Source organism: Hibiscus syriacus, unplaced genomic scaffold, assembly GCF_006381635.1.
Source record: "Hibiscus syriacus cultivar Baekdansim isolate YM2019G1 unplaced genomic scaffold, ASM638163v2 tig00109957_pilon, whole genome shotgun sequence".
Classification (NCBI taxonomy): domain Eukaryota; kingdom Viridiplantae; phylum Streptophyta; class Magnoliopsida; order Malvales; family Malvaceae; genus Hibiscus; species Hibiscus syriacus.
In genome coordinates, this window is record NW_024062539.1 from 2,402,901 (window position 1) to 2,423,349 (window position 20,449).

At 34.5% G+C, this 20,449-nt stretch overlaps 1 long non-coding RNA gene across 2 annotated transcripts; it reads left to right on the forward strand.

Annotated features, from left to right (window-relative positions):
* The first annotated feature begins 17,256 nt into the window (after positions 1–17,256).
* LOC120211066 lies at positions 17,257–19,272 on the forward strand. Of its 2 annotated transcripts, none has more exons than XR_005524568.1 (3): positions 17,257–17,341; positions 17,977–18,191; positions 19,087–19,272. It is a non-coding gene; the product is annotated as an uncharacterized LOC120211066 (long non-coding RNA). The 2 variants fall into 2 exon arrangements; XR_005524569.1 differs by having other exon boundaries at positions 17,977–18,072.
* The last annotated feature ends 1,177 nt before the right edge of the window (positions 19,273–20,449 follow it).

A 20,449-nucleotide genomic window follows, 5' to 3' on the forward strand; every position in this document is an offset into this window, starting at 1 on the left:
AACCTTATTGCTTACAATGGCTTAATGAGAGTGTCGAGATGAAGGTGGTTAAACAATGCCTCGTTAATATCAAGATGGGAAAGTATTGTGACGACGTATGGTGTGATGTAATTCCGATGCAAGCATCCCACACTCTCTTAGGACGACATTGGCAATACGATAATGACGTCACATATTATGGTCGAAAGAACATTTACACAATTCCAATAAAAGGTAAACCGTTCCGACTTAGCCCCCTACCCCCCAAAGAGATTCTCATAGATCAACAACGAATTCTCAAGGAAACAGGGAATTTGAAACAAAAGGCAAAAGAGGTCACAACCGATAAAAGCCAAACAAATGACCCACGGGTGGTGAGTGAACCTCAATGTGAAAATAAAAGAGTGTCTCAAAACATTTATGCGAGTGCAAAAGACATGAGAGATACCCTTTTTCAAAATAGGCCGTGCATTCTAGTCCGTTTCAAGGACTCCATTTTATCAACTATCACTAACATCACAGATTTGCCTATTGTGTTTTCTTCTCTATTACAGGAGTTTCAAGATGTCTTAAGCAACCCACCGGATGGTTTACCACCTACAAGAGGAATCGAACATCAAATCGAATTCATCCCTGGATCAACCATACCAAACCGCCCCGCTTACCGATGCAATCCTGAGGAAACGAAGGAATTGGAACGACAAATAGATTCATTATTACAAAAAGGACACATCCGTGAGAGTCTTAGTCCTTGTGCAGTTCCCGTCATTCTAGTTCCAAAGAAAGATGGCACATTCCGAATGTGTATAGATTGTCGACCTATCAATCGGATAATAATCAAGTATAGGCATCCTATTCCACGCCTAGATGATATGTTGGATGAACTACATGGTGCAAGTATCTTCACCAAAATTGACTTGAAGAGTGGTTACCATCAAATTCGAATGAAAGAAGGTGACGAATGGAAAACAGCATTCAAGACAAAGTTTGGCTTGTATGAATGGCTTGTTATGCCCTTTGGACTCACAAACGCTCCAAGCACCTTCATGAGATTAATGAATCACGTTCTTAAGGAGTTTATAGGTAAATTTGCTGTCGTTTACTTTGATGACATTCTTATATACTCATCTTCTTTTGATTCTCATGTCATTCACGTTCGAATGGTTCTCGAAGTTCTTCGACGATAACATTTATATGCTAACATGGATAAGTGTGTGTTTTGCAGTGATAAGCTTATGTTTTTAGGCTTTATAGTTAGTGTACAGGGTATTCATGTAGATAAAGAGAAGGTCAAGGCAATTCAAGAATGGCCCACGCCTACTTCCATCACCGAAGTAAGATCTTTTCATGGTTTGGCAAGTTTCTACCGTCGCTTTGTCAAAGATTTCTCAACCATTGCTGCACCATTAACCGAGATCATCAAAAAGTCAGTTGAATTCAAATGGGGAACACTACAAGAAAAAGCTTTTAAACTTCTTAAAGATAAGTTATGTTCTGCCCCTATTCTTCGTCTTCCCAATTTTTCTAACACCTTCTAGAATGTGATGCTTCAGGCATAGGCATTGGTGTCGTCCTCATGGAAGAAAGACAACCTATCGCTTACTTTAGTGAGAAGTTAAAAGGTGCACAATTGAACTACTCTACCTACGACAAGGAACTTCTTGCACTCGTCCGAGAACTCGAAGTGTGGTAACACTATCTTCTCCCTAAAGAGTTTGTCATTCACACAGACCATGAATCACTCAAATGGTTAAATGGACAAGGTAAGTTAAACAAACGACATGCTCGATGGGTTGAGTTCATTGAATCTTTCCCTTACATCATCAAATACAAACAAGGGAAAGATAACATCGTAGCTGATGCATTATCCCGACGATACACACTTATCACTCGAATGCATGCTACTGTTCTGGGTTTTGCACATATCAAAGAACTTTATCCTAACGATCCAGATTTTTCTGAGATTTATAAACAATGTGTAAAAGGTGCTTTTAACAAGTTTTATCTTGTAGATGGCTTTCTCTTTCGCATGAACAGGTTGTGTATACCACAAAGCTCTTTGCGAGAATTCTTGGTTCAAGAGTCACATGCCGGAGGACTTATGGGACACTTCGGTATTCACAAAACACTTGATATGGTCATGGACCACTTCTTTTGGCCACACATGCGTAAAACAGTGGAAAAGATTTGTGCATCATGCATCACGTGCAAACAAGCAAAGTCAAAGGTAAATCCTAATGGTTTGTATACGCCTTTACCAATTTCTTCTTCTCCTTGGATCGATTTATCGATGGATTTTATACTTGGCTTACCCCGCACTAAGAAAGGATGAGATAGTATTTTTGTGGTTGTGGACAGATTCTCAAAGATGGCACACTTCATTCCTTGCCATAAAACGGACGATGCCACACATATTGCTAATTTATTCTTTCGAGAAATAGTCCGCCTACATGGCATTCCTCGCACCATTGTGTCCGATCGTGACACTAAGTTTATAAGCCACTTTTGGAAGGTATTATGGGGTAAGATTGGCACAAAACTTCTCTATTCCACTTCTTGTCATCCTCAAACCGATGGACAAACCGAAGTAATAAATCGGATTCTAGGATCTTTGCTAAGAACTGTGGTAGATCAGGTTGCCAGTTTAGATGGTGAAAAGAAGGCTGCTCTTGTCAAAGACATTCACGCCAAAGCCAAACTCAAGATGGAGAAAACCTACGAGGCAATCGCAAACCGAGTTAACAAGGGCCGACGACATGTCACCTTTGAACCAAGAGATTGGGTATGGGTTCACATGAGAAAAGAAAGGTTCCCAACACAAAGGAAATCCAAGCTAGACCTACGAGGCGATGGCCCATTCCAAGTTCTTGAACGAATCAATGACAACGCCTACCGTATTGATCTTCTCGGTGAGTATAACGTGAGTGCATCCTTTAATGTTTCTGACTTATCTCCTTTTGATATTTCAGATTCGAGGACGAATCCTTTTAAGGAAGGGGGAGATGATACATGCACCACATGCCCTAAAGCTAAGGATGATGAATTTACTATACCACTTGGCCCTATCACACGAGGCCGGACCAAACTTCTTAAAGACAAGCTTCAAAGCGCAGTTCAAGCATTCATCCGGAAGGGTCTAATAGCAGCAGATTTGCAACAACTTTTTTAAGGGGACCAGTTGTTATCCGGTTGATATGTCTTCTGGAGATACAGCCGTCTGTCTCTTATCTTTCCAACAGTTCTTGAATCGTATCAATCCGATATCGGGAACTCAAGATATGGTCATTTTACTGAAGACGGTGCATGCAAGAAATCCTATACGGGATTAATATGTTATTTTGTAAATATTACGAATTTTCAATATTTATATTGATTATTTGTAATATAATTTAATATAGGATGATTAATTATCTTTTAGGATCATATTTATTATTTTATTAGGAATTAAGGTTGGGTTAAAACAATATTTTTAGTTATTATTATTTTATTAGGAATTAGGGTTAAAACATGTTTAGTTTATTAATATTTTATTCTTTAGTTATTTAGGACCTTTAGAATTCAGCCCCTATATAAAGGAGACTTCATTCAACTTTGTAAATCAGATTTCTTTGATCAATAATACAACAAGAGTTTATTTTTGCAAGTGCTGATTGCCTTGTGCCTTCGAAGCTTCTTCTCCTGGAGTTCTTTCAAGTTCTTGTGAGGGAGATTAATCTTCACACTCCAATTTGCCTTTTCATCGCAACTAGGAGGGTTGGTTAGAGCCATATTATCGTGTTTACCTTTTCATTGCGACTAGGAGGGCTCGATAGGACATTATCCATCGATTTTCCACATCCATCCACGCCATCAATCATCTTTACCGTTCACTTTCATAAGGGAGATCTTTGATTTCTTGGTTATTTTCTCTATTCTTAATTCCTTTATCTTTTGTTTATCTTATTTTAATCTTGTTTCTTTTCTTGTTTCTAGCACTAAAAGAAACCCTAAAGAATCCTAGCTATTGCCGCCACCTTCCTCATTCATTCCTTATTGTTCTTCATCGAGTCTAGAGCTTTTCTAGGTTTGATTCTTCAACAAGAGCAACGTTCATCAATCCACCACCGCTTCCCTATCACTTTCTAAAACTAAGGATGATGTTGTTGGTTGTATGGCTAAGGTTATGGACAAAAATTGTGAATAAGGGGTGAATAAATGATGAAGAAAAGAAGGAATTAAGTTGCTGGAAATTTAGAATGTTGAAAGGTGAAAGATGAATTCTTGGTGAAGATGACAATGGTGAAAGAACAAATATGGAAATTTGGTTAACAAACAAAGAACAAGGAAGAACTTATACTAAAAAGGTTAAACCTTATACGTTCATTGTTTAAAGGACTTGGACCCGTTAGATATCAATCTAAGAACCCAAAGTAGCACAATCTTGACACAACAAGATCATACTTGAAATGTCAAGAAAATAGTTCTAAGAAGAACCAACATTGAGAAAAAACCTCAAAATAATTTTTATTCATCAAATGTCTAACATTTGTACTTACAAAATTACAATATATATATAGATGAAGGAGAGTTATGGTCGGTCATCACTTGTGGCTACAAAATAATCAGGTTTTGAATTTAAAACTCAAATGAAAAACCACCATGTACTCCCTTGTGTTATTGCCCATTTGTGTGGCTGATTTTGAATGATTTTAACACATTTTACATGTGTTAAATGAGTGGATAAGAGGTTAAAAACTATCCATGCATGGAGGGAACGGTTGAGAATTCAAACAATTACACATGTGCTTTAGTTTGAATTCAAATATGTCCATTGTTGAATTTCCACACAAGTGCACAATGTTACACATGCCATGTACTCTTGGATAGGTATACAACACCCCACATGCTGCTCGCATGCTTGTAGGACATCTCCCACAGGTAGGACTCCTTTGAGCTACTTCTAGACTTGTTAGCTTGAATTGAGCTAGTGGAGCTGAACAGAGCTAAGGTGAGCTAAATTAAGCTAGCTGAAAGTGTAGTGAATTGATTTGAGCTGAAATGAGCTGCATACACTCCTTTGACCTTCAACCGAGCTAGGATTAAGACCTTAAGTTGCTGCCCTTTATTTTTCCCATATGGAAAACATAATAACATCCATCAAAGTAGGGTAAACTTATTGTAAACTTACTAATAAGATGAAAATACCATTCAAACACACTTATGAGCTATAAACTTATTAAAAACATAAAATAAGTATTATATATATAATGCACACACTTATATACCTAATGAAATTAATACAAATGCATATAATTACTTAGTATAACTAAGTTGGCGTTACACATCAGTATGTAACATATTAAAAAGCTTAGTTTCTAAGGCATAAATATTATGGAATGATTCATAAATTTGTAAACACTTAGGAGAAAGAACTTCCCTAAAATTCTTTGCCTTAGAACGTGTGATAGGTCCTATTGGTAAGACCTTCGAATCAGCTTCCTTTGCTGGAATAGATGTGCTCACATCATCCCCCCTTCTTGAAAAAGATTTGACCTCAAATATGTAGAAACATCGTAAGGGGATAAATCATAAACATTAAATGTAGCACTTACATTGAATTCACCCAGTAAGTCCAACTTATAAGAGTTATCATTCATTTTCTCCAACACTTGAAACAGACCATCTCCTCGTGGTAACAACTTAGGACGTCATTGGGCTGGACAAAAGTTCATTTTGGAAATAAACCCAAACCCATTCTCCAACATTTAAGGTAACTCGCTTACGACCTTTATTTGCTTACTTCTCGTACTGTTAAGTCATTCGCTCTAGATTTTCCTTAACCTGCTGATGCAACTTTTTCACATAGTATTCCTTAGACTTTTCGTCCCTGTTCATAACCTGTTCTTGAGTCAATGGCAACAAATCCATAGGAGTTAAAGGATTAAATACATAAACAATCTTAAATGGTGAAAATTTAGTAGCAGAATGAACATAATGGTTATAGGCAAACTTAACATGTGGCAAACAATCTTCCCATGTCTTAATGTTCTTTTTAATGATGGAACAAAATAAAGTAGATAAAACTCAATTTACAACCTTAGTTTGTACATCAGTTTGAGGATTACAAGTAGTGGAAAACATAAGCTTTGTTCCCAATTTGCACTAAAGAGTCCGCCAGAAATTACTCAAAAACTTAACATCCCTGTCACAAACAATAGACCGAGGAATTCCATGTAAACGAACAATCTCCTTGAAAAACAAGTTGGCCACATTAGTAGCATCATCAGTTTTATGACACGTAATGAAATGTGCCATCTTTGAAAATATGTCAACCACAACAAAGATATTATCTCTACCTGTCCTAGTTCTAGGCAATCCCAACACAAAATCCATCGAGATATTCAACCAAGGAGAATCAGGATTAGGTAAAGGCAAATACATACCGTGTGGTAGAACCGTCGATTTTTCTTTCTTACATGTAACACAATGTTACATATTCTTTCAATGTCCCTGCGCATCTTATGCCAAAATAGATGTACCTTCAAAATGTGTAACATTTTAGTGACTCCATAATGTCCCATAAGTCCACCTTCATATGCTTCTTGAACAAGGACTTCTTGAATTGACCCCTGAGGAATGCATATTCTTCTTTCTTTGAAAAGATAGCAATCATGTCGATAAAACTTCTCATCTACACCTTTTTTACATTATATATATCTTTCTTTAAAATTAGGGTCAGTGGTATATAAATATTTAATATAAGAAAAACCAATCGAATGAGAGTCTAAATAATTTTGAAGTAAATACCTGTGGGACAAGGCATCTGCTACAACATTGTCTTTACCCTTTTTATATCGAATGACATAAGGAAAATACTATAAAAATTCAACCCAATTAGCATGCCTTCTATTCAACTTATGCTGACCTGTAATGTGTTTCAAAGCCTCGTGATCGATGTGAATGAAAAATTCTTTCGGCAAAAGATAATGTTTCCACGTCTCAAGTGCTCGAACTAATGCATATATCTCCTTATCATAAACTAGATAGTTTAAGGTAGCACCACTCAACTTCTCAATGAAATATGCAATAGGTCACTTTTCCTGTGACAAGACTGCTCCAATTCCTATACCTAAAGCATCACACTCAATCTCGAACATTTTATCAAAATTAAGCAAGGCTAACACTGGTGCCTTAGTCAAACAATCCTTTATCTTTAGAAAGGCTTCCTTCTGTTCATTACCCCAACTGAAGACATAATTCTTCTTTATAATCCCAGTTAAGGGTGTGGTAATGGAACTGAAGTTAGGCACGAACCGACTATAAAAACTAGCTAAACCATGAAAATATCTAACTTGACTTATCGATGTAGGTCGAGGCCATTCCTGAATTTCCTTCACTTTTTCATGATCGACTTCTACACCCTGGGCACTAACAATGAAGCCAAGAAATGTAAGTTTGTTAGTACAAAATACACATTTCTGTAAATTACCGAACAACCTTTCTTTTCTCAATGTGCCAAGAATATTTCTCAAATGTTCCTCATGTTCCTACAACGACTTGTTGTAGATAAGAATGTCATCAAAATATACAACACAGTATTTTCCAATATAAGGTCGTAGATTCATTAGTCACATGAATGTACTAGGTGCATTAGTTAAACCAAAAGGCATCACTAACCATTCATACAAACCCAATTTCATTTTGAAGGTTGTTTTCCATTTATCGTCTTCTCACATTCAAATTTGATGATACCTGCTCTTTAAATCCACCTTGGAGAAGATACTCGCACCACATAATTCATCAAACATATCATCAAGGTGAGGAATAGGATGTCGATACTTGATAGTAATCTGATTCACAGCTCGACAATCGACATACATTCTCTACATTTTGTCCTTATTTGGCACCAACATCACTGGTACAACACACGGAATCAAGCTCTCTCGAATGTAACCCTTCTCCATCAACTCAGTGATTTGATTCTGAATTTCTTTCGTTTCTTCGGGATTACTTCGATATGCTAGCCTATTTGGAATAGTGGGTACTGGAATAAAGTCAATCTGATGCTTAATGCTCTGAATAGGTGGCAATCCACTCGGGGTCTCATCTAGAAACTCATCCTCAAATTCCTGCAAAATAGATGCAATAGATACATGCAACTTAGTGGGAATTTTAGCCAATAAATAATGTTCTTTATACATTAAAATTGTAACACCCATATTCTATATACGTTTATGTATACGAATACAAATGTCACATTACTTCAAAAACTGTTTACTCGTTTTGAAAAGTCTTTAAAATTTTGTTGCAAATTTAATTCCACATAGATGAACATAATAAAAAAATATTCATTAAAACATAATACAATATATTTGGTTAAATTTAATTACATGACAAACAAGTTTCCAAAATGATTTACTATTGTCCTAATGTTACTGGTGAGTCAACCTTAGTGGATAATATTTGATGCTACGGCTGCACTCCTTACTTGATATTTCTCTGTTGTTACCTATACTTGGAAATAGACACGTTAAGTATTTATTAGTGAGCCATAATATTGTAAAATAACCCTGATGTATACACAAGTATTTTATTCACAATTATCATGATCATTGGTCATTATTCTTTCTTTTCATTTGTAACCTCCATTCTTGTTTATAATGCACCATTATGTATTTTTAACTATATCATATTTTTCTGTTGATAATGCACCCATATGCATTTCAACTATAACATACTTTTCTATTGATAATGCACCCATATGCATTTCAACTATAGCATACTTTTCTGTTGATAATGCACCCATATGCATTTCAACTATAGCATACTTTTCTGATGATAATGCACCTATATGCATTTCAACTATAGCATACTTTTCTGTTGATAATGCACCCATATGCATTTCAACTATGCCATAATTTTATGTTGATGATGCACCCATATGCATTTCAACAATTGCATCCTTTCATGCTAATAATAAACCCATATGCATTATTATTTTCATTCATTTTAGAGTAGTTCATACTCTAAAACTTATTCACAATATCATTTCCATGTATTCAATAAAACATAGTAATTACAGTAAAATATACATTAACATTTAAATATTATATCTTAAATACTTTCTAATCACTTTCATCTAGATTGCATACAATAAATGTACTCACCTAGCTTGCCTTGCTTTGATATCCAAAACTCACCAACTGCTACTCTTGAACTTGGCCTTTTCCTTTTACTTTACTTGATTCAAGAGCTTGATTTCAATTTTTGGGAGCTATGGAGGAGGCTTATAACGTGAAAGAAGAAGAAGATGAAAGAGCTTTTGTTGATATCTACTTTTCCCTTTTTCCCTTACCTTTCATATCTTATAAAATAAGAATTTTAAATTCATTTTTCTTTAAAGGACTAAAATGCCCTCTAAGCCATCCCTTGTTAGAATTTAGTCTAATTCACTAATCCATATCATTTCCATTTTTTATCATTTAATCAAAAACTTTTCCACATATTTTAAATCATTTCAATAAAGTCCCTAATTTTATATTTGAGATATTACAAAAATAAGTAAAGACTGTTGAGAGGAAAGATATTTCATGATTTCCTTCCCGGTTGCGTACACGTTCATCTTTTTCTTCCCTTTTGCTTCTTCACTGTTCTTTTTCAAATGAACTTGATTGTTTTGCACTTGACTTGTTGTCAAAGGTGCTATGGTGATTTTCTTACCTACATTCATAAAAGAATATCAATTAGTGAGACCATCATGATCACCTTTTTATCAAACTACCACGGACGTCCCAAAAACAAATGAGTGGAATCCATTGACACAACATCACACATCACTTCATCCTTGTACTTTCAATTGGTAAATGGAACAAGAACTTGTTTAGTGACCTTTAATTCTCCACCATCATTCAACCATTGTAGCTTGTACGGATTGGGATGCTTTGTCGTTTTCAGTCCTCACTTATCAACCATAACAATACTTATAACGTTAGTACAACTACCACTATCAATAATCACAACACATACCTTGTCATTTACAAGACATTTTGTATGAAAGATGTTCTCTCACTACTGTTTATATTTAATCGGCTGTGCATTTAAAATTCTCTTAACCACAAGTGCTTCACCCATTGCACAAGTATGCAATTGGTCTTCATCATCATCCACTAAAAGGGTTTCTTACTCATCATATTCGGATTCTATATCCCCATTCACACGCATCAACATTATCTTTAGGTTAGGAAACTAACTTGCAACATGCCCTATGCCAAGGAATTTGAAGCATTGGATGTCTCTTGTGTGTTCTGGTTGAATATGTTGTTTTCCACATCCAACTTCAACAACGGGAGGCTTCATACTACTCGATTATATTATTTCCTTAATCTTAAGAGGTGTTTGCTTCCTGGCATTGTTAGGAGTGAATAACAGATTAGAGAAAACTTTAGAACAAGTATTACCTTGGTAAGAAGATTTCCTACGTTGCTTTCTTTCTATTTTGATCTTCATATGCACCATGTCATCCAACTAGACATAATGCTACAACTCAACAACGTTAGCAATTTCAAAATTCAAACCTAGAAGAAAACGTGCCATAGTTTCTTCTTCTTTATCTTCCTCGATATTTGCACGCATAATGGTCATTTCCATCTCTTTGAAGTAATCTTTAACACTTCAATTACCCTGTTTCAATTTTTGTAATTTCTGAAACAAATCACGATGATAATGAGATGGAACAAACCTTTTTCTCATGATTCGCTTCATTTCTACCCACGTGTTCACTGGACCCTCACTGATTCTTCGTCTACTGATCATTAATTGGTCCCACCAAATGAGAGCGCAATCAATAAACTCCATTGGTTCCAAACAAACCTTCTTTTGTTCTGAGTAATTATAACACTCAAAAGCATGCTCAACTTTACTATCATATGCCAAATATGCATAAGGATATGTTCGTCCCTGAAAAGATGAAAATATAACTTTTATGTTAGCCAAATTATCATCAAATACATGCCCTTGTCTCTGATTCAGTCTCGGAGGCTGATCAATTTTGATTTCATCATTAATCTCTTCATTATGATAAGATTGAGATCCTCCATCGATTTTATCCATTCTAAAGTGTAAAGGCTTAAGTTCAGCCCTTAACATCCTCTGTATCTCACGAGTAATGGCCTGCATTTGCAAGTTTGGTGGTTGGTCGCCTGGATTGCTATCACTAGAACCTGTCATATTAGTAAAAACAAGACAACACCAACACAAAAATAATTAATATATATAGGACCTCACAATACACACACAAAGATTCTCACAATTTCACTCTAAAGAAATTAGAATTGACACTCAATCACTCAAATTCTTGTTTCACTCAGGAGAAACTTTTAATGGCTCTTTTCTGTCTCCCCTTCTGATCTCACACGCTCAATATGCCTTTTCCACTCTTTCCCTCGTATTCAATTCTTTTACGAACTAATTTCGATCTTTCAGAATCTGTCAAGTGTGTCGGCTAAAGGAAACAAAAAACAATTAACGTAAATTGAAAGATAATGAAATGATAGGCTAAAATTCAAAGGAAAACAAAGAAAGAAGAGATGAAAAAAAAATCAATAAACTTACTAAAAAGAAATGCTTACAGCGAGATTGTCACCGAAACAATCAATGATGTTGCATTTTGGGTTGAATCAAAGCATTTCAATGTTGAACAACACAAGATCATTGCACTTTCTTCATCTTTTCTTTTCTCAAAATCAAAAACTTTTATTTTCTTTTCAGTTTTTTTAATTTCCATAATTTTTTTTTATTTTTGGAGTTCATTTTTTTGTACTTCAAAGATGAACTTCTTACTTGGTTCAAACCTTTGCTCTGATATCACATGATATGAGGAAGCCTGTTGAATGAGGACCTCTTCGATTGTAATGGATCTAGAACGAAGTAAGCAATTCCTTTGCAGTAAACTTTCTGAAACTAAGGATGATATTGTTGGTTGTATGGCTAAGGTTATGGAATTAGGGGTGAAGAAATGATGAAGAAAAGAAGGAATTAGGTTACTGGAAATTTAGAATGTTGAAAGGTGAAAGATGAATGCTTGGTGAATATGACAATGGTGAAAGAACAAATCTGGAAATTTGTTTAACAAACAAAGAACAAAGAAGAACCTATATTAAAAAGTATAAACTTGAACCTTATACGTTCAATGTTCAAAGGACTTGGACCCGTTAGATAGCAATCTAAGAACCCAAAGTATCACAAGCTTGACACAACAAGATCATACTTGAAATGTCAAGAAAATAGTTCTAAGAAGAACCAATATTGAGAGAAAACCTCATAATAATTTTTATTCATCAAATGTCTAACCTTTGTACTTACAAAATTAAAAAATATATAGATAAAGTAGAGATATGGTCGGCCATCACTTGTGACAACAAAATAATCAGGTTTTGAATTTAAAACTCAAATGAAAAACCACCATGTAACTCCTTTGTGTTGCCGCCCATTTGTATGGATGATTTTGAATGATTTTAACATATTTTACATGTGTTAAATGAGTGGATAAGAGGTTAAAAACCGGCCATGCATGGAGGGAATGGTTGAGAATTCAAACAATTACACATGTGCTTTTAGTTTGAATTCAAATCTGCCCATTGTTGAATTTCAACACATGTGCACAATGTCACACATGCCATGCACTCTTAGATATGTATACAACGCCCCACATGTTGCTCACATGCTTGTAGGAAACTTTCCCATACGTAGGACACCTTTGAGCTGCTTTTGGACTTGTTATCTTGAATTGAGCTAGTGCAATTGAAGTGGAGCTGAACAGAGCTAAGGTTAGATGAATTTAGCTGGCTGAAAGTGTAGTGAATTAATTTGAGTTGAAATAAGCTGCATACACTCCTTTGAGCTTCAATCGAGCTAGGATTAAGACATTAAGTTGTTTCCCTTTATTGTTCCTATATGGAAAACATAATAACATCCATCAAAGTATGATAAACTTATTGTAAACTTACTAATAAGCTGAAAATACCATGCAAACACACTTATGAGCTATAAAACTTATTAAAAACATAAAGTAAGTAATATATATAATGCACACACTTATATACTTAATGAAACTAATGCAAATGCATATAATTACTTAGTATAACTAAGGTGGCATTACGCATCAGTATGTAACATATTGAAAAGCATAGTTTCTAAGGCATAAACACTATGGAATGATTCAGAAATTTGTAAATACTTAAGAGAAAGAACTTCCCTGAAGTGCTTTGCCTTAGAACGTGTGATAGATCATGTTAGTAAAACCTCCGGATCAGCTTCCTTTACTAGTATAGATGTTCTCACATCAGTGACTACGGTAACTTGGGTATACCTTAACATAGTTGGACTCACTAAACTGAAGTTAACGTCACACTAGTTGTTATCTCGCTCCTTCTCTCACCTAGAACGTTATACGAAGGCTTACTTATTATCTGAGAACTAGCTAACCCGATATCCGACTCGAGTTCATTTCTAAGTAATGGTACTCTATTCAATCTTATCGTATTTCCCTTCTAAGCCCCTTGAACTGAAAAAGACGGCTTATTTTTCCTGGGTTGACTGACATTCTCGAAGCTCAAACTTTTCTCTATCACTGAATCATACATATCTATCGTACTACTTATCGGATGCCTCCTTTAACGATCCTCGGCCCCAACTATCCGTATACATCCTCTATTGAAGATATTTGGGCAAATTACGCTTAATATTGTTACACCAGATGTAACCTGCTCTTACGATTGTTTTTATGCATGCTTGGTTATTTGTGTCCCTCACAGACTAAGTCTTACTATTATGGATCATATACTTAGCTCTTACAGGCCCTAAACAAGTTAAATCTAACCATCCAAAGTGAGTAATATCGATACTCTACTTACAGTATCGATACCATAGGATCAAGTATCGATACCCCTATGAGTATAGGTACCAAAAATGCATTCTGTTGTGAAATTGGGGCCTCAGTACCGATACTGTCACCTTGAGTATCGATGCTACAGGGATAGTATGGATACTCCCCTTGGCAATATCGATACTGCAGCCCAAAATCCTTAATTTTTGCCAAATTTTAACTAGTATCGATATTGATCATTTTAATATCGATACTTAAACCCTGAAATAATTATATTAGGCTTAAAAATCACTCAAAAATCACCCCAAATAACTATTTGGTTTCTAAACTTATTCTGAAGCTTATTCTAGTTGATTAGGGTCTTCAAAACGTGTTACTAACACCTAAAACATTATTTTCTTAAGAAATCAGAGATAAACCCTAAAATTCTCAAATCACCAAATCTTAGCAATTACTTGAAATTTATGAAAGTTTAATACTCCAAAGGATTAGAAATACACTACTTTGATTTTAGAAACTCAAAATGAACCTCTTTTAGATCACCCTCATCAAGGCTTGGATAATGAAAACCCCTTTTTTCTTACAAAATAAAACCCAAAGCTTAGGTCTTCAAAAATGAGGCTGTTAGGGGGTTTATTAGGACGAAAATGAAGTATAAAAGAGCTCAAGATCTTACCTTGCTATGGAATTTGGAGAGGGAAGGAAAAAATAAGAGAAAAGAAGAAGATGGAGAGGAAAATGAGACACCCACGTCCAAACTGAAGTAAAATCCCAAATTTTAGCTTTAAATTCCATCAATAATATAATTACACTTTTGGTCCTTCGTATTTTGTCCCTTATTTAAAAATCCCCTTTTTATGGCTAATTGGGTGTCAAAACAACCTAATTAAGCCCAATAACTTAATATATAAAAAATTCATGAGGTTCATTTACCACTTGGGTAAACCCGAAACTATTAGCTCAGAATTTGGGGTGTTACAAATGTATTAAAATTTGCACAACTTTCATATTCAAGTCGTCTTTTTAGGTTTTCAACTCGAATCCTACTTTGGTTTCAAGAAATCCTTTACAGATTTTCATCTTAAACCATTCCTTTATTGATTTTTCTTATTTTCCAATCATGCATTAAAGTTTTAGAAAACTTTTGAAAATAAAAAGAGTAACCCTTATGGGCAGAATGAAATCTGAAGATAGACTTTTCCACTTAGATATTCGTTTTTTAAACTAATTTCCACTTATATATTCATGTATGACTGGTAGGGACTTTTTAAGCACGTAAAGTAGGTCATGGCTCACAATTATGAAAGAAGTGATAAATAGGCTCAAACAAGTTTTTAAGGATGACTAAACTAAGTATCAATATATTTATTCTTATTTCGCTCGATTTGAATCTACATCCATATTTTTATTCTCTTCTCTTTTGGATCCCTCTATACCACCCATTCATGGGCTTTCACCCTAGAGATCATTTCTTTTTTGGTATTTCATGATATTTTCATAGACATGACATGGATCTTTAAACCAACTGAAGTTTATCATACTTTTGATTTACGGAGCCATTTTTATGAAGAGTCTTCTCACATGTATTTCTTATCTTTTTTATGAACTTTGGACTTCAATCTCGTTTTAGCACAATTTATTTTTTATTTGAAAACATATCGCTTTATTCTCTATTGCATCTAAATCTTCAAACACATTGTATATGGTCAACCTTTCGGTGCTTTATTGTTCTTTATCTTATTTCATAAGGACTTGTTTGTGTACTAACATCAGAGTTGATTATCTTCACTAATGTAACAGATTTTCTTTCATTTTTCCTTTTAGTGTGGGGAGTGATCTTTGGTTAGGGTTAAGTCAAAAGAAAAAAATATTTTAGGTTCAAATGGGGACATCAATGGATAATATTTTCTTTCTATGAAACGATGATAAAAGAAGGTTGTTCATCATTTCATACACGAAAGTCTTTGTGAAAGAGGTATCCCTCGGGGGTAATTGTTTAGAATTAATCTTTTTATTCACTGAAAAACAAGTCATTAATGGTTGATATTTTTTATTTTTTTGATATTTTTTCTTTTTTCCCACTAATTACTCAAGCTCATCCTCAAAAGACACCATTAAGGGAGGCCCTATCTTGTCTTCTTACAAAAGATGATATCCTTCGTTCATTGTCATTGGATTTTTTTTATACTAAAGAAAGAAGGTTTTGTGTCTAAGATGATGTTGACATGACTTTGAAGTTATCTTTGGAGAAGGTAATATCATGTCAAGGATGACTGCACATGAAAAGGTAAGAACGAGATGTTGATGTTTCAAGAAAGAGTGATGGCAAGGCTATGTATTTCAATGTTGTCTACAAATGATTTCAAGTGAAAAATAAATGTATTATGCTTTTTGGCTAGTGATGAGATACGAAAGGTCTAATATCATCACTTGTCAAATGTCTATAACATAAATCCTTAAAAGAGTATTTCATTACTTGACTTTCAAAGATTCTTCAAATTTTAAAATTTGTTTTATTATTCATAATGTAAGAAAGTAACATTTATTTACGAAATGCAATCATTAACCCTTTTTTAAACCATTTAAGCAAATGAAGAAAGAAAGAATGAAAAACATGCTCAACCATGACGAGCTCCCATTTTAAAAACTATGTGGTGGATGATTTAATGATCATTTTTTCAATTTGAAGAATCTTTTAAGGACCTTTGAGCAATTATAGCTTGGTCGATAGGTAATAGTACTACCGCTCAACCTTTAGAAGATGTTTGGATCTCGCACTTCAGCCCTCTGAAGGATCATCTTCTCAATCTAGATGACCATGCTTATGTATCTTCCTTTTCAGATCTTGTTCATAACTCTAGCCACTGGGATGTTACTAAACTCTCATCAATGTTTCCGCTTGATTTCATACCTCATATCCATATTATCAAAAGCTCTAACCCTCTGGATAATGATTACCAACTTTTCTAGGCGACGAGTAGTAATCACACATTCAAAACCAAGTCTGCTTATGCAGAGAAGGAGCCAGGATTCTAGCTTGGGGGCAAAATATACAAAATTACAGTATCTGACAAAATAAACACTACAACAAAACAAGTATGTAGTAGCATTTATAGAGAAAATGCCACTAAATTTTTACAAAACACGTTGTTTACAGATGAAACTCCACAAAATAAAAACATTAGCGAAATTTACCCAAAAAGCCACGATATTCATGTATCTCTAGTGACATTTTTATTAAAACGCCACGACAAAATGATATATGGCGGTGTTTGTGGATGAATGCCTATGTTGACTTGTACTTTAGTGGCGTTTGTGTAGGAGACAGTGTAACTGTACCGTACAATAGTGACGTTTGTTCACTCATTTAAAATATACCGTTTCAAATCCCTAACCTATTTTCTTAATTTTCCTATCGTTCCTAATTTTTCTACCGTGCAGCCACAAGCGCAGCATCACAGCACCGTCGCCAGTTTTCAGTCGCCAACTGCCAACCATCAGGTATGTCTCTTCTCCGTCGCACTCTGTATTTTTTCCTTTCTTTTTTCATTTCTGCCAACACTGGTATGCTCTAGCATTAACGAAAAAATGATGATTTTTTTTGTAATAGTAAGGATGAAAACCATTTCCTTGTAATATTAAGGATTCACTTGGGTTCTATTTGTAAAAAGGCATGAAATTGCCTGTTCCATGTCCCCCCTTCTGTTTTCTCCTTTTTATATTTGTCCTGTTATATGCTCCTGCATATATGAATAGCCCCTTTTCTAAAAAGGGTTAGATATTTTATTTTAGTGATAGCTGTGGAGTTATTATTCGGTCTTTCCAATCAGTTTTGATGAGGGAAATTTATTTTTTCAAGTAGTGTATCATTGTCGAAAACCTAAAGGATGTTTTGGGGTTGAAGTCATAGTGTTTAAACTTTTATGGGTTTTTTCGATAGAGTTTGATTTTATTCCAATATTTTGTTTGTATTTTTATGCATTGCTCTTTTAGATATGCTGTTAATGGTTGAAATTGATTCCATTTGTATAAATTTCCAAGTAATTGATTCCACATCTATTTCGTTTATTTGTTTCGTCTATCTTTTTTCAGGTCTTTAACTTTATCTGTGTTAATTCTTGTCATCTAAAATTTAGGTATTTCAGGAGTCTGTTGTGCCTGAAAAGAAAGTAATAGTTGCCGTGAAGCAAGGAAACTGCTTTCCACCCTGTGTTCACTGCAGACACCAGATGGTATGAATATGTTAACATTCAATTAAGTTCTTCAATTTTGCTCATGATCTCATCTGAGGTTTTAAATGTTTCTCAATTTTGGTTGTTAAGTAAAAGTGGTAAATGGTTTGTTTGTGCAGGTATAGTTATTTTCTCATGTTTGGTTATTAAGTAAAAGTGGTAAATGGTTTGTTTGTGCAGGCATAGCTACTTTCATTTTTGGTTATTAAGTAAAAGTGGTAAATGGTTTGTTTGTGCAGGCTAGTTACTTTCTGGGACTTTATCAGTGTTGATTCTTGTTTGTATTTTTTCAAGTATTGTATGCATTGCTCTTTTCAATAGAGTTTGATAATATCCATTTGTGGTGGGCTCGTAATGGTTGAAACTTTATGAAAGTATGTTCATTTTTGTTTATATATAATTGTATTTTCAATTAAATGAATTTGTTTGTGAATTTTAAATGAACATATTCATTAAAAATGTTTAGGGTTTGAAATAGTTGAGGTTTTAGTTTCTTCTGATATGTCCATGCTGAGCCTAGAGCTAATTGAAAATTCTGGTTTTGCATCCTAAAATTATCAAGACATGGAAACAGTAATCTATCAGGCCCTATAGAAACCTCATCACAATGTTTTATCAATACGGTTTCCAATGCCATTTGTTTTAACATTTTCATGATGCTTGTCATTACATAGGATTTAATTTAATGAGTTCTTGGCCTTATTTGTTTTATTAATGCATGTGAAGAACCTGTATGTCGTATGCATGTATGTATATGTAAATTAAGCTTAGGATATATAATTACGATAATAAACTATAAAGAAGGATCCCGTTATCTACAGAATATGCAATTGTCTGTGTTGGCCAACATGTCTTATCTTCAATATATCCTTTTATATATGTCATATCTTCAATGATTATACACTGCAATGTATTCCTTCAGGAACTATGTGGAAAAGGTTTAAGATGCTTCATAGTCTTCTGCAACTCATTTATAATATGGCACTAATGTAATGAAGTGCCCTGCTTATGCAGTTATTGCATTTGTGTTAAGCAGAAAGCATATCTTACCTTGATGAGGTTGCCAGCCTCCTGGAAGCCTGGATTCGGCAAAATCTGTTGCGCTTGAGGTTGCTGGTTATGGAAGTTTTATTTTTGGATAGAGAATTATATTCAGAGTTGTTTACCTGGATGCTTGTATTTAATACAATAATTATAATGATGTAGCTCCATTTGTTGAAGAGTGGACTTGTTAAAAATTCCAAACATCTCACTGCTAGTTCTGATAGAACCTGTCCTTTGGGGCTTCTTCAACTAAATGCAATGCGTCTAGCTGATATCTTCTCTAACGATTCAAACTTTCGATCGTACATCTACGTGAACCTTCGATTCCTTGTGCGCCCCGCATACTTATATTTGCTCATGTATGCTTGCCAATTTCCATTATGATTGATGATAAACAAGTGCTTCACTCAAAATTTAACATAGAATTTAAAGTTTTGAATGAAAGTTACTGTATTATTTTTTATTTTGTTTGGATTGCAAGTCGTACAGGAAAAAGAAAATAAAGTAAAATAAATGAAAATGAAATGATTTTGAATGTTGTTGGGTGTTTGTCTATAGTGGCATTTGTCAATAAAAACGCCATTATATATGTAATCAATGGCGGTGTTTGTTAATACAAACGTCACTTTATATGTAATCAATTGCGGTGTTTGGGATAAAAATGCCCCTATATAACATGAGATTTTGCGGCGTTTGTAAGAAAAGCGCCGCTATATAACATGACATTTTGCGGCGTTTAGAAAAAAATGCCGCTATATAACATGACCTTTAGTTGCATTTTATGTTCACAAACGCCGCTAACTTTTGCGGGACTGCTTTCACCGGATCTTCTTGCGGCGCTTTTACTATCGTCGGGAGGGCTTTTAGCGGAGCTTAAAAACGCCGTAATAGGACTAAAAACGCTGCTAAAAGTCTATTTTGTTGTAGTGAATAATATTCATTGCTAAAATAATTTCAAAATACATTAATATCCAACCTAACAAAATGGAACACATTATTTTTTCCTGTCACTAAAGTCATTTATAATTGAATCTACATCAAATGTTTCTGCAATTTATTTTTCGATATACAATAACAAATAATTAGATAAGAATTCATCTTCAATCTTGTTATGAAGCTTATTTTTAATGATGTTCATCGCTGAAAAAGATCGCTCCGTAGTAGCTGTAGAAACTGGAAGGCTAAGAATGAAAGTCACCACTCTATATATAGTACGATAAAATCTCGGACTTTCTTATTTTCATCATCCATCGACACAAATCAAAAATGGTTTCCAAACTTTTGAAATCTGAAAGTCTTCACACATGATCAAAATGCTCAAACTGCATCCTTA